Source organism: Anoplopoma fimbria, chromosome 3, assembly GCF_027596085.1.
Source record: "Anoplopoma fimbria isolate UVic2021 breed Golden Eagle Sablefish chromosome 3, Afim_UVic_2022, whole genome shotgun sequence".
Classification (NCBI taxonomy): domain Eukaryota; kingdom Metazoa; phylum Chordata; class Actinopteri; order Perciformes; family Anoplopomatidae; genus Anoplopoma; species Anoplopoma fimbria.
The window spans coordinates 9,076,469-9,093,999 of record NC_072451.1 but is presented as its reverse complement, the minus strand read 5'-3'; the positions used below and the strand labels follow the sequence as shown (position 1 = coordinate 9,093,999).

The 17,531-nt window shown below is 39.2% G+C and overlaps 1 protein-coding gene across 1 annotated transcript in view; it reads left to right on the top strand.

The window, feature by feature from the left end:
- The window catches only part of patj (PATJ crumbs cell polarity complex component), a 109,415-nt gene that overhangs the window by 51,482 nt on the left and 40,402 nt on the right, over nucleotides 1-17,531 (top strand).

Here is a 17,531-nt window from a genome sequence, read left to right as displayed (position 1 = left end):
AATAAATACAAATTCATTCATGCAGCTCTGTAGACTGTTGAAACACAGTCCCGTCTGCTCTCATATCATAACTGTGGTGTAATGTTGATGAAGGATCAGCTTCTTCTCTGCTGGGTGAACTCGGCAGAGAATGAGCATCAGGTTAATGGGAATGGAGCTTCTCGTAGTGTTTTGGCTCAAACCAACTCATTAGTTAAACACTTACTGCCACCTCTCTCACACACACACACACACACACACACACACACACACACACACACACACACACACACACACACACACACACACACACACACACACACAGTACCTGTAACCAATCATAGTTTGACGTAACTGTACCTTTCATAATGCAGCACAGTCAGATTCTTCTTCTTCTACTCTACATTAACTGAAGCTCTTCATAAGTTATGTCAGTAACATTATTATTGTTTTTACAAGATACAAGGAATGTCCCACTGACTTTTTTTTCCCGCCAGAAAGTCATTTGAATTTTATGTGAATCCTTCTTAATAATAAACCAGTACATTTAAATAAATAAAACAAATTAAAGATTGATTTGATTAATGAGGAACTCTGCATTGAGAGTCTGCCTCACCACATTTCTTAAGTATTGACCAGAGGCTCCTATCCTAACACCACCTAACACCAATGCTAGTCCCTCTCCTGAGAAGCAAAGATGAACACTTCTAACATTTCAGAGAATAATTAGATTGCGAGGAGCCTTACCGGAATGTTTTCTGAAGAAGCCTCGGATGGGAAGTTGGAAGACATCCAAAAGCAGAGGAAGCTGCTGTCCTTCAATAACCACAATGATCTACTTGGCTTTATTCAATACAATTGATGAATGGTTATAGGTATTCAAAACGAATAACAATGAAATGAAAAGAAAAGGGGAAAAATGAAGTCAACGGCCACTGCTCAAGTCTGCAATGAGGCTGATATTAAAGCATGTATAAAGACAAAGACAAATATATTCTTATATTCTGGAGCCTAGTGTGTTTCCAAGCTCACTGAATTGCAGGTGGAACTTACTTGTATGGTTTCTAGGAGTCATTCATTGTAAGCAGGTCAAAAGTTCAAGCGTCCCACCGTACACACACAGGAGTGTGGACAGAGAATTTGTTGCTCTCAGATAGAATAAACAACTGTCCATTTTGATCTGATTCTCGTGTCCCAAGAAGGCTCAATAATCAGTCTCAGTTTCTTCAAATATATTTCTTTGATGGCTCGCTCGGGTAGGGAGCAAAAAGAAACCAAATGCTCTCTGGACCTCGGCACCATCCTCATAGTCTCCATTTGTGTTTGGTGCTATTTATCCATTCACAAGGACCTCCTTGTGGGTTGAGTTCCTAGTCCTTCTACGCTACCTCCCTGCCATCTGTTATGAGGTTGTCAGGTTTACAAAATGCAGTAGTGCACCGGGGGTTGAGCGAGAACAAGTACCTAACTCCAGTGTCTTCAACCAATGAATACAGATATAATAATATCACATCAAAAGTTATTGTTATCATCAGTAATATCGGTACATATGATATTTTCTTCGAGAGAAATATCAGCATCTAACTTTAGTACTTCTAACATTTTAGAGAATGATCATACACAATGGAGCTGAGGGGTTTGGCAAGCTAGCTGAGAGGCAGGTGTACAATGCCTATAAAAAGTATTCACCCCCCCTTGGATGTTTTCCCCTTTTGTTGCTTTTATACATGAAATCATGGTCAATATAATTTGGCTTTTTTGAATTTTGCTTCTTTCATGTCAAAGTGAAAACAGATTTTTACAAACTAATGTCAATTAATTAAAAATATATAGTGTAAAATAGGTGTTTGCATAAATATTCACCCCCTTTAAAGTGACCTAATTCAACAGAGGTCCAGCTAGTTGATGCCAGCAGTGTCACAATTAGCGAAATGGAGATCACCTGAGTGCAGTTGATGTGTGTCAAGTGATTGTAGTATAAAAACACCTGTGTCTGGGAGGTGCAGTCTCTGGTTCATCAGTATTCCTGCTACAATTGCAACATGAAGACAAAAGAATACTCCAAGCAACTCAGAGAAAAGATCATTGAAAAGTAAAAGTCAGGAGATGGCTACAAAAAGATTTCCAACTCACTGGACATCCCACAGAGTTCAGTTAAATCCATCATTAAGAAATGGAAGGAGTATGGCACTTGTTTAAATCTGCCTAGAGCTGGCCGTCCTCAGTGACCGGGCAAGAAGAAGACTGGTGAGGGAGGCCACCAAGACACCTACGACCACTCTGAAGGAGTTAAAAGCTTGAGTGGCTCAGATGGGAGAGACTGTACATACAACAACTGTAGCCTGGGTTCTTCACCAGTCGAAGCGGTATGGGAGAGTGGCAAAGAGAAAGCCACTGTTGAAAAAAGCTCATCTGAAATCTTGCCTGGAATTCGCCCAAAGGCATGTGGGAGACTCCAAGGTCAATTGGAAGAAGGTTCTTTGGTCTGATGAGACAAAAATTTAGCTTTTTGGCCATCAGACTAGACGCTATGTTTGGCGAACACCAAACACTGCACATCACCACAAACACACCATCTCCACCGTGAAGCATGGTGGTGGCAGCATCATGCTCTGGGGATGCTTCTCAGCAGCAGGCCCTGGAAGGCTTGTAAAGGTAGAGGGGAACATGAATGCAGAAAAATATCGCCAAATCCTGGAGGATAATCTGACTCAGTCTGCAAGAGCACTACGACTTGGGAGAAGATTTATTTTCCAGCAAGACAACGACCCCAAGCATACAGCAAAAGCTACACAGAAATGGTTCAAAGACAACAAGGTGAATGTTCTGGAGTGGCCAAGTCAAACCCAGATCTCAATCCAATTAAGAATTTGGGGCTGGACTTGAAAAGAGCTGTTCACGCCCGATCCCCGAGCAACCTGACAGAGCTTGAGCTGTTTTGCAAGGAAGAATGGAGAAAAATTGCAGTGTCCAGATGTGCCAGCCTGATTGAGACATATCCACACAGTGTATCTACTAAATACTGACCTGAAGGGGGTGAATATTTATGCAATCATTTACTTTACCTGTGCGTGCTGCATTGGCTCAGAGCTGACTCTTACAACTTCTGAAAGTGACCATCTGTCATGTTGGAAGAAAGAAAGAGAGAGAGAGAGAGAGAGAGTGTGTGTGTGTGTGTGTGTGTGTGTGTGTGTGTGTGTGTGTGTGTGTGTGTGTGTGTGTGTGTGTGTGTGTGTGTGTGTGTGTGTGTGTGTGTGTGTGTGTGTGTGTGTGTGTGTGTGTGTGTGTGTGTGTGTGTGGTCTCCTGCCAGATAGAAGTCACAAACTCTTCAATTAGTGTCCGCTTTTCAGCTCTGGCCAAACTCTCTTTCTCTCATTTCTCATTTCTCGTTTCTCGTGCGGTCTCTCTCTCTCTGTCCCTCTGTCCCTGTCCCTCTCTCTCTGTCTCTGTCTCTGTCTCTCTCTCTCTGTCCCTCTCTCTCTGTCTCTCTGTCTCTGTCTCTCTCGGACGGAGCAGACTTTTTATACCCTGACCAGTAGTCTGGCTTCCTTTAAGGCGTATCTGTGGGGGGTCAAACAGGTTTTATGTACATTAAGGGGAAATGGTTCACTGGTCCTTAACTTTAAACTCATTGTGGCTTTTGTGTTTGTTTGTTTGTTTGTTTGTTTGTGGGTGTGTATTTTGTATTGTGAGTCATGATTTGATGGAGCTGCAGATATGATGACTGAGTATTTATAGCTCTTAGCTTTACTGGTTTGTATTGAAGTAGATGATGATGGAAAATGTTATAATGTGGTCTAAATAAAAGTTGTTTGAAGTCTCTCTCTTTCTCCCTCTCTCGCTTACTCTCTCTCACTCCCTCTCTCTCGCTCTCCCTCTCTCTCTCTCTCAGGCTGCAAACTGTAAAACTAAAAATTCAACTTTGATGTTAATGTGATGGAGATGCTCAGAGATCATCTGAAAACTCCAAATATCTCAATAATATTCTTCCTCTGTGCCATAGAGCTCGGTTGTTCTACAACTATTAAAACACATCAGTCACTGTGTCACTGGGTGACATGTTCCTGTATCACCATGAACACACTCTGTAGTTTATTTTGACTCCATCCCACACACACCGCCCTGCTGCCACAAATAGTCACTAAGGCACGGAAGGTGCATTAATCCACTGCTTAAAATAGTCCCCAACAAATGCACGATTTCCTCTGGTTTGTTTGATAAAAAAAAAAATACAGGTAATTATCTTTTGTTAGGTGTTTTTAAAGATTTAGGTCTTCAGTATGAAACAGTGGGATTCAAGCTGAAGCAGACAATCTGAATCCTGGTGTTATATCGTTATGCATCCCGTCCTTGAGACACTTGAGCAGCAGTCAGAGGCAGTCTGCATTCTATCTGGGTTAACTTCAGCGTTGTCTGCAGGGCTCAGCCGTTCATGTTTTCTGCTTTTACCCCTCAAATAACTTTTAAGTGGGTCGCTACACGTCTCAACAGGCCCACACAGAAATACTAATAGGATTCTAACTCCTGTATGTAGTGTATTGCTGTGTATCTTAAAGTGTTTCAGTGTATCTCAATTTATGCCATACTATATCAGTTTACCTCAAGTATCTTAATTCATCCCATACTATCTGTGACCCCCTTTGCAGCTTGCATTTAAAATGTGTTTTGGGTGATTGGATGAAATAAGATAATGCTGATATCTCTGTTTTATTTGAGTATCTCAAAGTTTCGGTCAAAGTATGTTGGTGTATGCTAGTTTATCTTCAGGTTTTTCATCTCATCTCAATTTACTTCAGAGTATCTTTTTTTTCCTTCAAGTATTTCAGTATCTCACTTTTTCCCTAAGTACTTTGTCAGTATATCTGAGTGTCTCGCTGTATCTTTAATCTAACTAAGGTTGTCTCAGTGATTCTCAATATCTTGTCTCATCTCATTCTATCTACCAGTATCTTTATTTTTGGAGTAAATACATGTACCTTTCTGTGAAGGTATCTCAGAGTATCTCATGGTATTGCAGTAGTGTGGGTCAGTTTACTTCAGGGTATCTCAATTTCTCTCAAATCATGTCTGAATGTCTCAGACTATCCATGGTTTCTCAAAGTATCTTAAATGATCCCAGAGTGTCTCAGTCCGTCCTGCTGTATGAATATGTTTTAGTGTTGGACTCTCAGTTAGCAGACAGGCGATCAGTGTGTTAATGTGTGTGTTTCTGTCTTTGCAGGCCTTGTTTGAACCAGCAGTCCCGTCACATCCTTGTAACAGCACAGAGTGGAGGAACGTCTTTATTTACTTTTATTCCTCTTGGCTCTCTTCAGTCTGTCTCTCTCTCTGGTTTGGGGGCTTTTTCTTGCTGCCTCTACCTCGCTCTGATCTCGGTATGTTTTGGTTTGGTGCGTTGAAGCGGGCGGACGGGGCTGTGAGGGTGGTTGATTTTTTTTTTTTTTTTTCTGGCTGCTGGTTTGGAGGGTTTAGCTGTTTGTTGAAGGGGCTTGCTGCTGGTTTTAATGGGGTTTGGTGTTTATGTGCAAGGACCTGAATGAGCTGTTTGGTGAAAGATATTCCTCTGATAAATCTGATGTGCTTTTATTCTCATAGTATCCAGGTGGAAATGGATTTTGTCTTCTGGACTTCTCTACCAATGAATTATTTTTTATTTTCATTCTTATTTAATGGATTGGAATCATTTTGGAGATATTTAATACTCAAGCAAGTTAAACCCAATTATAGCTTTTTAAATGCAATTTAATCTGAAAATATATTACTTGGGGATCTCTTGTGATTTAGGACTTTACTCTCTATGTCTGTCTTTCATGCTGCTAAAAGAAAACTCTGTATTTCGCTCATATTTACTGACCAAATCCCAATGATGTATTCATAAAAACAGAACAGTCCAACAGCTGACCAGAGGAGCTGAATTTGAGGCTGTAGAAAGTCTGTGGAATCATGGTAAATATAGGTTTGGGTGTGATATGGTCGGTAATTTGGGTTGGAAATGTTTTAATATAGAGATTACAAATGTGTAAAGGTGTGAAAACTTTAAAAGATAAATTACCCACAAGGTCTTTAATACAAATGAAATAGGCCATTTTAAATTAAGAATAGATATTGTGATATATTTTTGTTATTCAGGACCATCAGAGGGAGCTGCATTTATTTTAATTTGTTGTTTAATTCAGTTTGTAATATTTGACTGTTAATTATAAGCAGATGTGACAAAAGTGCCAATATAAGTACAAAAAACTGTTTTTATTAAATAAAACTTCCTGTTAAAACCAACACAAATTCAAGTCTCCAGCAGATTAATTACACAGAAACATGATAAATTATTTCTGGGACAGCCAAGGCTCAGAATAAATTTTTCTGTAGCCTAGACTGTGGGGTATTTATTGCACAGTTCGTCTCAGACTTTAGTCTGGACTCTGTAACAACCAAGTCTCAGTTACTCTCTGCCTTTTGCCTGAACTAGGGGACTTTGAAGGCTCATCCTCCCTTGTCTTTAGTCTGGACTCTTGGACAGCTAAGGTCTGGACTTCCTTGGCCTTAGCCTGCAATCTAGAATATTTAATGCACAGTCCCTCTTGAATATTAGCCTGGACTCTGGGACACCATAGGGTCAGTTACTCACGACCTTTAGCCTGAACTTGGTGACAGTTAAGGCTCATCCTCCCTTATCTTTAACTTGCACTCTGGGACAGCTAAGGCTCAGCCTCACTTGTTTTTAGCCTGGATTCTGGGAAAGCTAAAGCTCAGCCCCTTGTCTTTAGCCTGGATGTTCAATCTTGCAATGCCTTTATCTTTGAATCTGGGACATGTAAGGCTCAGTCCTCTGTTGGTATTTTCCTGGAATGTGGGACATCTAAGCTTTGGCTGCCTCTGGACTTCAGCCTTAACCCCAGCAAAGGGTCAGTGCTTTATGGTGGACTCTGGACAACTTTTTATTACTCCAATCTCATGAGAGTTTGACTCTAAACACGCAATTGTTTTTTGTGTCGGATGTGAGTCATGAGGAGTCACTTCTCATATTTCATTAATGTCTTCTGTCTTGCTGCCTCTTCTTCTCTTTCGTCATGTTGACTTATTTATGTTACTGGTGAGAAATAATATTGGCGTCTGTAGCAACAATAAATGATTAAATTAAATTTCAAATGCTGTTTCGGTTGTTTTTCTCAGAGCCGAAACAGCAGCAGAGCAAATATCCAACATCTATCCAGCCTGGAGACACTGCTGTGTCTCCGTCCGTCAAATATAGGTTTTACTGTACTGTTTTATATATATATATATATATATATATATATATGTGTATGTATATGTATGTATATATATGTATATGTATGTATATATATATGTATATATGTGTATATATATATGTATATATATGTATATATATATGTATGTATATGTGTATATGTATGTACATGTATGTATATGTATATGTATGTATGTATATGTATGTGTATATGTATGTATGTATGTATATGTATATGTATGTATATATATGTATATATGTGTATATGTATGTATGTATATATATATATATATATGTATGTATATATATATATGTATATGTGTGTATATATATATATGTATATATACATATATATACATTACTTGGGTTGTTACCGACATCTGGTGAAAATGTCATGTCAATAGCACCTTTAGAAATATATTTACTGAGAAAAATGACGTGTTCAATACCTATTTTACCCGCTGTGTATATATATATATATGTATGTATGTATGCGTATGTATGTATATATATATATATGTACAGTGGGTACGGAAAGTATTCAGACCCCTTTAAATTTTTCACCCTTTGTTTCATTGCAGCCATTTGCTAAAATCGAAAAAGTTCTTTTTTTTTTTCGCATTAATGTACACTCAGCAACCCATCTTGACAGAAAAAAACAGAAATGTAGAAATTTTTGCAAATTTATTAAAAAAGAAAAACTGAAATATCACATGGTCATAAGTATTCAGACCCTTTGCTCAGTATTGAGTAGAAGCACCCTTTTGAGCTAGTACAGCCATGAGTCTTCTTGGGAATGATGCAACAAGTTTCTCACACCTGGATTTGGGGATCCTCTGCCATTCTTCCTTGCAGATCCTCTCCAGTTCTGTCAGGTTGGATGGTGAACGTTGGTGGACAGCCATTTTCAGGTCTCTCCAGAGATGCTCAATTGGGTTTAGGTCAGGGCTCTGGCTGGGCCAGTCAAGAATGGTCACAGACTTGTTCCGAAGCCACTCCTTTGTTATTTTAGCTGTGTGCTTCGGGTCATTGTCTTGTTGGAAGGTGAACCTTCGGCCCAGTCTGAGGTCCTGAGCACTCTGGAGGAGGTTTTCTTCCAGGATATCTCTGTACTTGGCCATGTACATTCATCTTTCCTTCAATTGCAACCAGTCGTCCTGTCCCTGCAGCTGAAAAACACCCCCATAGCATGATGCTGCCACCACCATGTTTCACTGTTGGGATTGTATTGGGCAGGTGATGAGCAGTGCCTGGTTTTCTCCACACATACCGCTTAGAATTAACGCCAAAAAGTTCAATCTTGGTCTCATCAGACCAGAGAATCTTATTTCTCATAGTTTGGGAGTCCTCCATGTGTTTTTTGGCAAACTCTATGCGGGCTTTCATATGTCTTGCACTGAGGAGAGGCTTCCGTCGGGCCACTCTGCCATAAAGCCCCGACTGGTGGAGGGCTGCAGTGATAGTTGACTTTGTGGAACTTTCTCCCATCTCCCTACTGCATCTCTGGAGCTCAGCCACAGTGATCTTTGGGTTCTTCTTTACCTCTCTCACCAAGGCTCTTCTCCCACGATTGCTCAGTTTGGCTGGACGGCCAGGTCTAGGAAGAGTTCTGGTCATCCCATACTTCTTCCATTTAAGGATTATGGAGGCCACTGTGCTCTTAGGAACCTTGAGTGCTGCAGAAATTCAGATCTGTGCCTTGCCACAATTCTGTCTCTGAGCTCCTTGGGCAGTTCCTTCGACCTCATGATTCTCATTTGTTCTGACATGCGCTGTGAGCTGTAAGGTCTTATATAGACAGGTGTGTGCCTTTCCTAATCAAGTCCAATCAGTTTAATTAAACACAGCTGGACTCCAATGAAGGAGTAGAACCATCTCAAGGAGGATCAGAAGAAATGGACAGCATGTGAGTTAAATATGAGTGTCACAGCAAAGGGTCTGAATACTTATGACCATGTGATATTTCAGTTTTTCTTTTTTAATAAATTTGCAAGAATTTCTACATTTCTGTTTTTTTCTGTCAAGATGGGTTGCTGAGTGTACATTAATGCGAAAAAAAAATAATGAACTTTTTCGATTTTAGCAAATGGCTGCAATGAAACAAAGAGTGAAAAATTTAAAGGGGTCTGAATACTTTCCGTACCCACTGTATATATATATATATATATATATATATATATATAGTAAATATATTTCTAAAGGTGCTATTGACATGACATTTTCACCAGATGTCAGTAACAACCCAAGTAATCCATACATACAAAGAAAACCAAACAAATAAGTTCAGAAATTAAGTTATGTGTACTAAAATGGAATGACACAGGTAAAAAGTATTGAACACATGAAGAAAGGGAGGTGCAAAAAGGCATGGAAAGCCAAGACACCAGCTGAAATCTATCAGTAATTAGAAAGCAATCCTGCCCCTTGTCAGTGCAAATTAATATCAGCTGGTTCAATCCCAACTGATGGCCTATAAAAAGGTGTCTCATTACCAAGGTGTCACACAAGAAACATCTCATGATGGGTAAAAGCAAAGAGCTCTCAAGACCTTCACAACCTTATTGTTGCAAAACATACTGATGGCATTGGTTACAGAAGGATTTCTAAACTTCTGAATGTTCCAGTGAGCACTGTTGGGGCCATAATCCGGATGTGGAAAGAACATCATTTCATAAACCGGCCACGACCAGGTGCTCCTCGCAAGATTTCTGACAGAGGAGTGAAAATAATTATCAGAAGAGTTGTCAAAGAGCCAAGGACCACTTGTGGAGAGCTTCAGAAAGACCTGGAATTAGCAGGTACAATTGTTTCAAAGAAAACAATAAGTAATGCACTCAACCGCCTTGTATGCACACTCACCACGCAAGACTCCATTGCTGAAGAAAAAGCATGTTGAAGCTCGTTTAAAGTTTGCTGCACAACTTTTAGACAAGCCTGTGAAATACTAGGAGAATATAGTCTGGTCAGATGAGCCCGAAATTGAACTCTTTGGATGCCATAATACACACCATGTTTGGAGGTCAAATGGCACTGCACATCACCCCAAAAACACCATACCAACAGTGAAGTTTGGAGGTGGGAACATCATGGTGTGGGGCTGTTTTTCAGCATACGGCACTGGCAAACTTCATATAATTGAAGGAGGGATAAATGTAAAAATGTACCGAGACATTCTTGATAAAAATCTGCTGCCATCTACCAGGATGATGAAGATGAAACAAGGGTGGACATTTCAGCAAGACAATGATCCCAAACACACAGCCAAGGAAACTCAATTGGTTTCAGAGAAAGAATAAGAAGTTGCTAGAATGACCCAACCAATCACCTGACTTGAATCCAATAGAAAATCTATGGAAAGAACTAAAGATCAGAGTTCATAGAAGAGGCCCACGGAACCTTCATGGTTTGAAGACTGTTTGGGTGGAAGAATGGGCCAAAATCACACCTGAGCAATGCATGTGACTAGTTTCTCCATACAGGAGGCGTCTTGAAGCTGTCATTGCCAACAAAGCCTTTTGTACGAAGTATTAAATACATTTCAGTAAGCGTGTTCAATACTTTTTCCCTGTCATTCCATTTTATTACAAATAACTTAATTTCTGAACTTATTTGTTTGGTTGTCTTTGTATGTATGGATTACTTGGGTTGTTACGATATCTGGTGGAAATTTCATGTCAATAGCACCTTTAGAAATATATTTACTGAGAAAAATGGTGACGTGTTGAATATTTATTTTACCTGCTGTGTATATATATATGTGTGTATATATATATGTGTATATATATGTGTATATGTGTATATATATGTGTATATATGTATATATGTGTATATGTGTATATATGTATATATATGTGTGTGTATATATATGTATATATATGTGTGTGTATATATATATGTATATGTGTGTGTATATATATATGTATATATATGTACAGTGGGGCAAAAAAGTATTTAGTCAGCCACCAATTGTGCAAGTTCTCCCACTTAAAAAGAGAGAGGCCTGTAATTTTCATCATAGGTATACCTAAACTATGAGAGACTAAATGAGAAAAAAATTCCTGAAAATCACTGTCTGATTTTTAAAGAATATATTTGCAAATTATGGTGGAAAATAAGTATTTGGTCAATAACAAAAGTTCATCTTGCCAATCTTGTTGGCAATGACAGAGGTCAAACGTTTTCTGTAAGTCTTCACAAGCTTTTCACACACTGTTGCTGGTATTTTGGCCCATTCCTCCATGCAGATCTCCTCTAGAGCAGTGATGTCGCTGGGCAACACAGACTTTCAACTCCCTCCACAGATTTTCTATGGGGTTGAGATCTGGAGACTGGCTAGGCCACTCCAGGACCTTGAAATGCTTCTTACGAAGCCACTCCTTCGTTGCCCGGGCGGTGTGTTTGGGATCATTGTCATGCTGAAAGACCCAGCCACGTTTCATCTTCAATGCCCTTGCTGATGGAAGGAGGTTTTCACTCAAAATCCCACGATACATGGCCCCATTCATTCTTTCCTTTACACGGATCAGTCGTCCTGGTCCCCTTGCAGAAAAACAGCCCCAAAGCATGATGTTTCCACCCCCATGCTTCACAGTAGGTATGGTGTTCTTTGGATGCAACTCGGCATTCTTTCTCCTCCAAACACGACGAGTTGAGTTTTTACCAAAAAGTTCTATTTTGGTTTCATCTGACCATATGACATTCTCCCAATCCTCTTCTGGATCATCCAAATGCTCTCTAGCAAACTTCAGACGGGCCTGGACATGTACTGGCTTAAGCAGGGGGACACGTCTGGCACTGCAGGATTTGAGTCCCTGGCGGCGTAGTGTGTTACTGATGGTAGCCTTTGTTACTTTGGTCCCAGCTCTCTGCAGGTCATTCACTAGGTCCCCCCGTGTGGTTCTGGGATTTTTGTTCACCGTTCTTGTGATCATTTTGGCCCCACGGGGTGAGATCTTGCGTGGAGCCCCAGATCGAGGGAGATTATCAGTGGTCTTGTATGTCTTCCATTTTCTAATAATTGCTCCCACAGTTGATTTCTTCACACCAAGCTGCTTACCTATTGCAGATTCAGTCTTCCCAGCCTGGTGCAGGTCTACAATTTTGTTTCTGGTGTCCTTTGACAGCTCTTTGGTCTTGGCCATAGTGGAGTTTGGAGTGTGACTGTTTGAGGTTGTGGACAGGTGTCTTTTATACTGATAACAAGTTCAAACAGGTGCCATTAATACAGGTAACGAGTGGAGGACAGAGGAGCCTCTTAAAGAAGAAGTTACAGGTCTGTGAGAGCCAGAAATCTTGCTTGTTTGTAGGTGACCAAATACTTATTTTACCGAGGAATTTACCAATTAATTCATTAAAAATCCTACAATGTGATTTCCTGGATTCTTTCCCCCATTCTGTCTCTCATAGTTGAAGTGTACCTATGATGAAAAAAAAAATACAGGCGTCTCTCATCTTTTTAAGTGGGAGAACTTGCACAATTGGTGGCTGACTAAATACTTTTTTGCCCCACTGTATGTATATATGTATATATGTATGTATATGTATGTATATATATGTATGTATATGTATATATATGTATGTGTATATGTATATATATGTACATATATATGTATGTATATGTATATATATGTGTCATATATATGTATAAATGTATATATATATATGTATATAAATATATGTATATATATAAATATATATATATGTACATATATACATATATATAAATATATATATATGTATATATGTATATAAATATATATATATATATGTATATATATATATATATAAATATATGTATATAAATATATATATAAATATATGTATATATGTACATATGTATATAAATATATATATATATATGTATATAAATATATATATAAATATATGTATATATGTACATATATATATAAATATATGTATATATGTATATATATATATATGTACATATATATATGTATGTATGTATGTATATATATGCTGTAACAAAGTTTGTAATAGAGTATGAAACCTATAGTCAGTCTGCAAAAATAGATCAAGCTCAGGAATTTTGTAATCTATAAATATACATATTTTTTTATACTTTAATGAGCATTATGTTTTCGGGGTTTTACGTCCATCCGCTCCATTCTTGTAAACCCAATATCTAAAAAAACACCTTGAGGCATTCCTTCACATTTGGCACAAACGTCCACTTGGACTCAAGGTTGAACTGATTATAATTTGGTGGTGAAAGGTCGCTCTGACCTCAAGAAACACATTTTTGGCGATAACTAAATATTGATAATTACATACAAATGTCTAATATATTAAAATGATGAAGTGATGACATTTTGGACAGAGATGGAAATAAGCTACAACTTGACTGGATGGCTATGTTTCTGGGGTTTTGGTGTAGCCAGCCAATATCCAAGCCAAGACTTCCTTTTCTGTGCACTGCTCGTTGTTGACAGTTCAATTACCAACTTGAGACGCGAGACTGGGGTAGGAGTTGAGAGACGACGTGTATAACCACATTGTTTCACAAGTCGCCGGTTTACTAGCTAATTTAAAACCAATAAAAAAGCTAAATCATCATCAGACTATAGCTATGGGCTTCCAGATTCCATTTCGGCCAATATGTTCCGCCTCTTATGTTTTCTGCACCAACTGTATACCTTCATTCATGCAACATTGTTTGACAAACACAACTGTAACTTGAACTCTTCCAATATCAAAATCTTGTCCCGTTACCTACAGTTTCTACATCTGAATGTAGAATCTGTTTATAGATAGTATAGGTGTGGATGAGATGTTTGCAGCTGTACAGGAAGGTGTAAGTAACAGAAGTAACAACCTCTAAATCGACATCATATTTCTTTCATCAATACATTAAATGTGCCTTAACTGCTCTGAGTGACTTATACCATGGTCTGTGTGTTAAATGGAAAATACTTTTTAAGGAGAAACCAGGCGGCAACCTCCAGTTCTGAAAGGGGAAGCCAATACGCAAGTGTCTTAAAACTTGCATTCTCTTTACTGTCCAGCAGGGGGCGACTCCTCTGGTTGCAAAAAGAAGTCAGATTGTATAGAAGTCTATGAGAAAATGACCCTACTTCTCACTTGATTTATTACCTCAGTCAACATTGTAAACATGAGTTTATGGTCTCAATCTGTAGTTTCAAGTCTTCTTCAATACAGCAAGATGTTCATTTCGTAAATTATGGTCCATTTAGAGTCTAATAGACCATAAAGCATGGTATGCTTTAGGACGGGCTTACTGTGATTGACAGGTCTCTGCCGCAACCAGAGACGTATACGACGTTTCTACGCCACATCTCAGCAGTCCAAATGTTCTTACCTCCGTTCATTGGTTGTAAAAAGCAAAGATGGCGACGGACAAAATGACGAACACAATCGGCTAAAATAAAATACTACTTTAACTTTAACCACAAAAAATATAATATGAATACAAAGTTGGACTGAATGAAGGAAGTGATGAAGTATGAGCTCAATCGCAATAGATAGATGGATAGAATGATTTGTTTGTCATAGCATGCAAGAACAAACATGTAAAAGTTAAAAAAGGATGCGTTTAAGCAGATGCATGCATACAAATGTGCAGATCGCATTAAGGTGTGTAAAATGGATGTAATTCTAAGTTAAAAGATAGAAGTTAAAAAAATATATGTATTATATGTATTATTCTATTCTGTGTTAGCGTTAATACTAACTCAGGATATGTTAGCATGCAGGCTGTGTCCCAGAGCAGCAGCAGAGCTTAAAGAAACTGAATGATGAATGAGACCAGAGGTATCTACAGTATTCACCTGTGCCTTGCAGGTAGACGACACACAGGCGGGCTGATAACAAGGTGGTGTGTGTGTGTGTGTGTGTGTGTGTGTGTGTGTGTGTGTGTGTGTGTGTGTGTGTGTGTGTGTGTGTGTGTGTGTGTGTGTGTGTGTGTGTGTGTGTGTGTGTGTGTGTGTGTGTGTGTGTGTGTGTGTGTGTGTGTGTGTGTGTGTGTGTGTGTGTGTGTGTGTGTTTGTGTGTGTTTCTGTCATTGGATTTTCTAAAGAATCAGCAGTGTGTGGGTTCAAGAGAAACAGGCTGACGGATGATTGACGGCTCACTGAAAAAGAGGACAAGATCATTTTAAAGAAAGTTGAGGAGGGTGAATAAGCAAAAACAGACTTCTGTGTGTTTGTGTGTGTCTGGGTGGTGTCAGTTGAGGTGAACAGCTTCATCTCAGACTGTTTCTGCCTCCAGAGCTCCAGTCAGACTGATGGATGGATCCAATCTGCTCTTTCTCTGGTTCCCGACTTGGGATCTTTAGCTAAAGTTGATCAATATGTGGAAACGTCTTCTTGAAATGAAGCGCTCACGATGACTCGAGTCGTCGTTCTAGAGGAGACAGAATCAGCTCGGGTTTCGCCAGTCGAGGACCTGCAGTTTCTTTTTAGCTGCGTCATTGTACACGGAGGATGTGAACCTAACAAACAGAGTCTGAGTGAATCACAACTCAACGCACACTTTGAGTTTCTCTGACTGTGTGTAAATCAGACGCTTGCACATTACAGATGATTTGCAAAGACAATCAAACATAAGACTTATGTAGCCTCATTTAGGAGTTTAGTTTTATCTTTAATATATTTATCATATTTCTGGTAATGGGGTATTAAAGAAAAATATGCCATCAGTGTTTATAAAAAGGAAAATATCTATAAAGAAAAGCAAAACCCCAAGCACACGACAAAACAAAATCGTGATGACCCCCATTCTCTCATTTCCAATAGTGCTGTGATTTCTATTGATCTGACTGTTTACTACCCTTGCTGTCTGTTTATTTGGTCTGCTCTCTTTCAGTTTGTTCTTTTCAGTTTTTTTTTTTTACATAGAATCTTTATAGAAATATCCAGGATCTCACAAATAAGATACACACATTTGAGAAAAGATTTGTACTATGTTCAGAAATATGTATTTTTTATTTTATTAATCTTCTTCTCACCCTTAATTTATGTACTTTAAAGTGGTTTTATAATAGTTTATTTACTGATCATTTATTTCACAAAGTCTAACTTACAGTATGTGTTTAATATTAAACATTTTGACTGCTCCATCCTATTAGAGCTGCTGTTCGACTTAGTGCAACACACGAGTGCAACACACGTATCTGCACAACTGCATCAGTATGCTGATCAACACACTCCCACATCTACTGTGCTAATCTGATAACCGTGTGTGTGTGTTCTTTGTGTGTGTGTTGTACGTGCTGCTCAATTCCTCCGCTGCACTGTCCTTGACCTGATTGCATGGCCTCCTTTAGACATCAACATACATACACACACACACACACACACACACACACACACACACACACACACCCATGATGGAGATAGTGAGTCCTGCATCCACACTCAGCGACCGAGGCTCCTGGTCAGGTTTTATGGTTTTACGAGGTTGCCACTTTGAATCCCAGGCAGATGATCTTTGACCGTCGAGCTGCTCAGTGGCAGCAGTGAAGTCAAACGACATCCTGCTTGTTATTCTCACACACACACACGCACACGCACACACAGTGTGTCTTTTGAAGTGTATCAAGATAGCAGACGTCTCCTCCCTCAGGTGATACATCTGTCCTTGAGAGGAGGATGAATCCCTCGTTCCATTCTCTCTCTCTGGCCTTGTTTTCTGCAGTTTGTACTGTACTTGTTTCTGTGCCGTCCTCAGGCTCCACCAGAGTCCTGATCAGACTGCATGATGTCAGCCTGATAAAGGCCTCCACCCGACAGTGGTGTTGCTTTTATCTCCTGTTCAGAGAACGATTACTGCATCTGGGATGTGTTGCAACCGTCAACAAGATTAGCATATCAGAAGCGTTTGGATGTCAGTGTCTGTCTTTTGGATCCAGACTGGAATATCTCTAATGAAATCTGGATCAGGCATTCACGTTCCCCAGAGGATGAATCCCTACAACTATTGGATGGATTGTCATGAAATGCAGACATTCATGGTCAACTTTGGTGATCCATTGGCTTATTATCTAGCCCTATTATCAACTCAGCATTTTTATTTGTCCAACAGTAGTGAAGAGATGACGTATTTTTGAAGGCAAAGCCCGGAAGTATTGCAGTATTGCACTGATTAAATAATCCAATGGAATTTTAACGCTCGCTTACAAATATTGCAGAAAATACATCCTGTGGCAAGGGTACATCCATCAAAATATATCCATCTTCCAAATATTTGACAGGAAAAATAAGTTGCTGTTTAAATGAGGACAGCTGTCTACATAGGCCTTAAACTGCTAAAATGGAGAAGAGAAGGAAA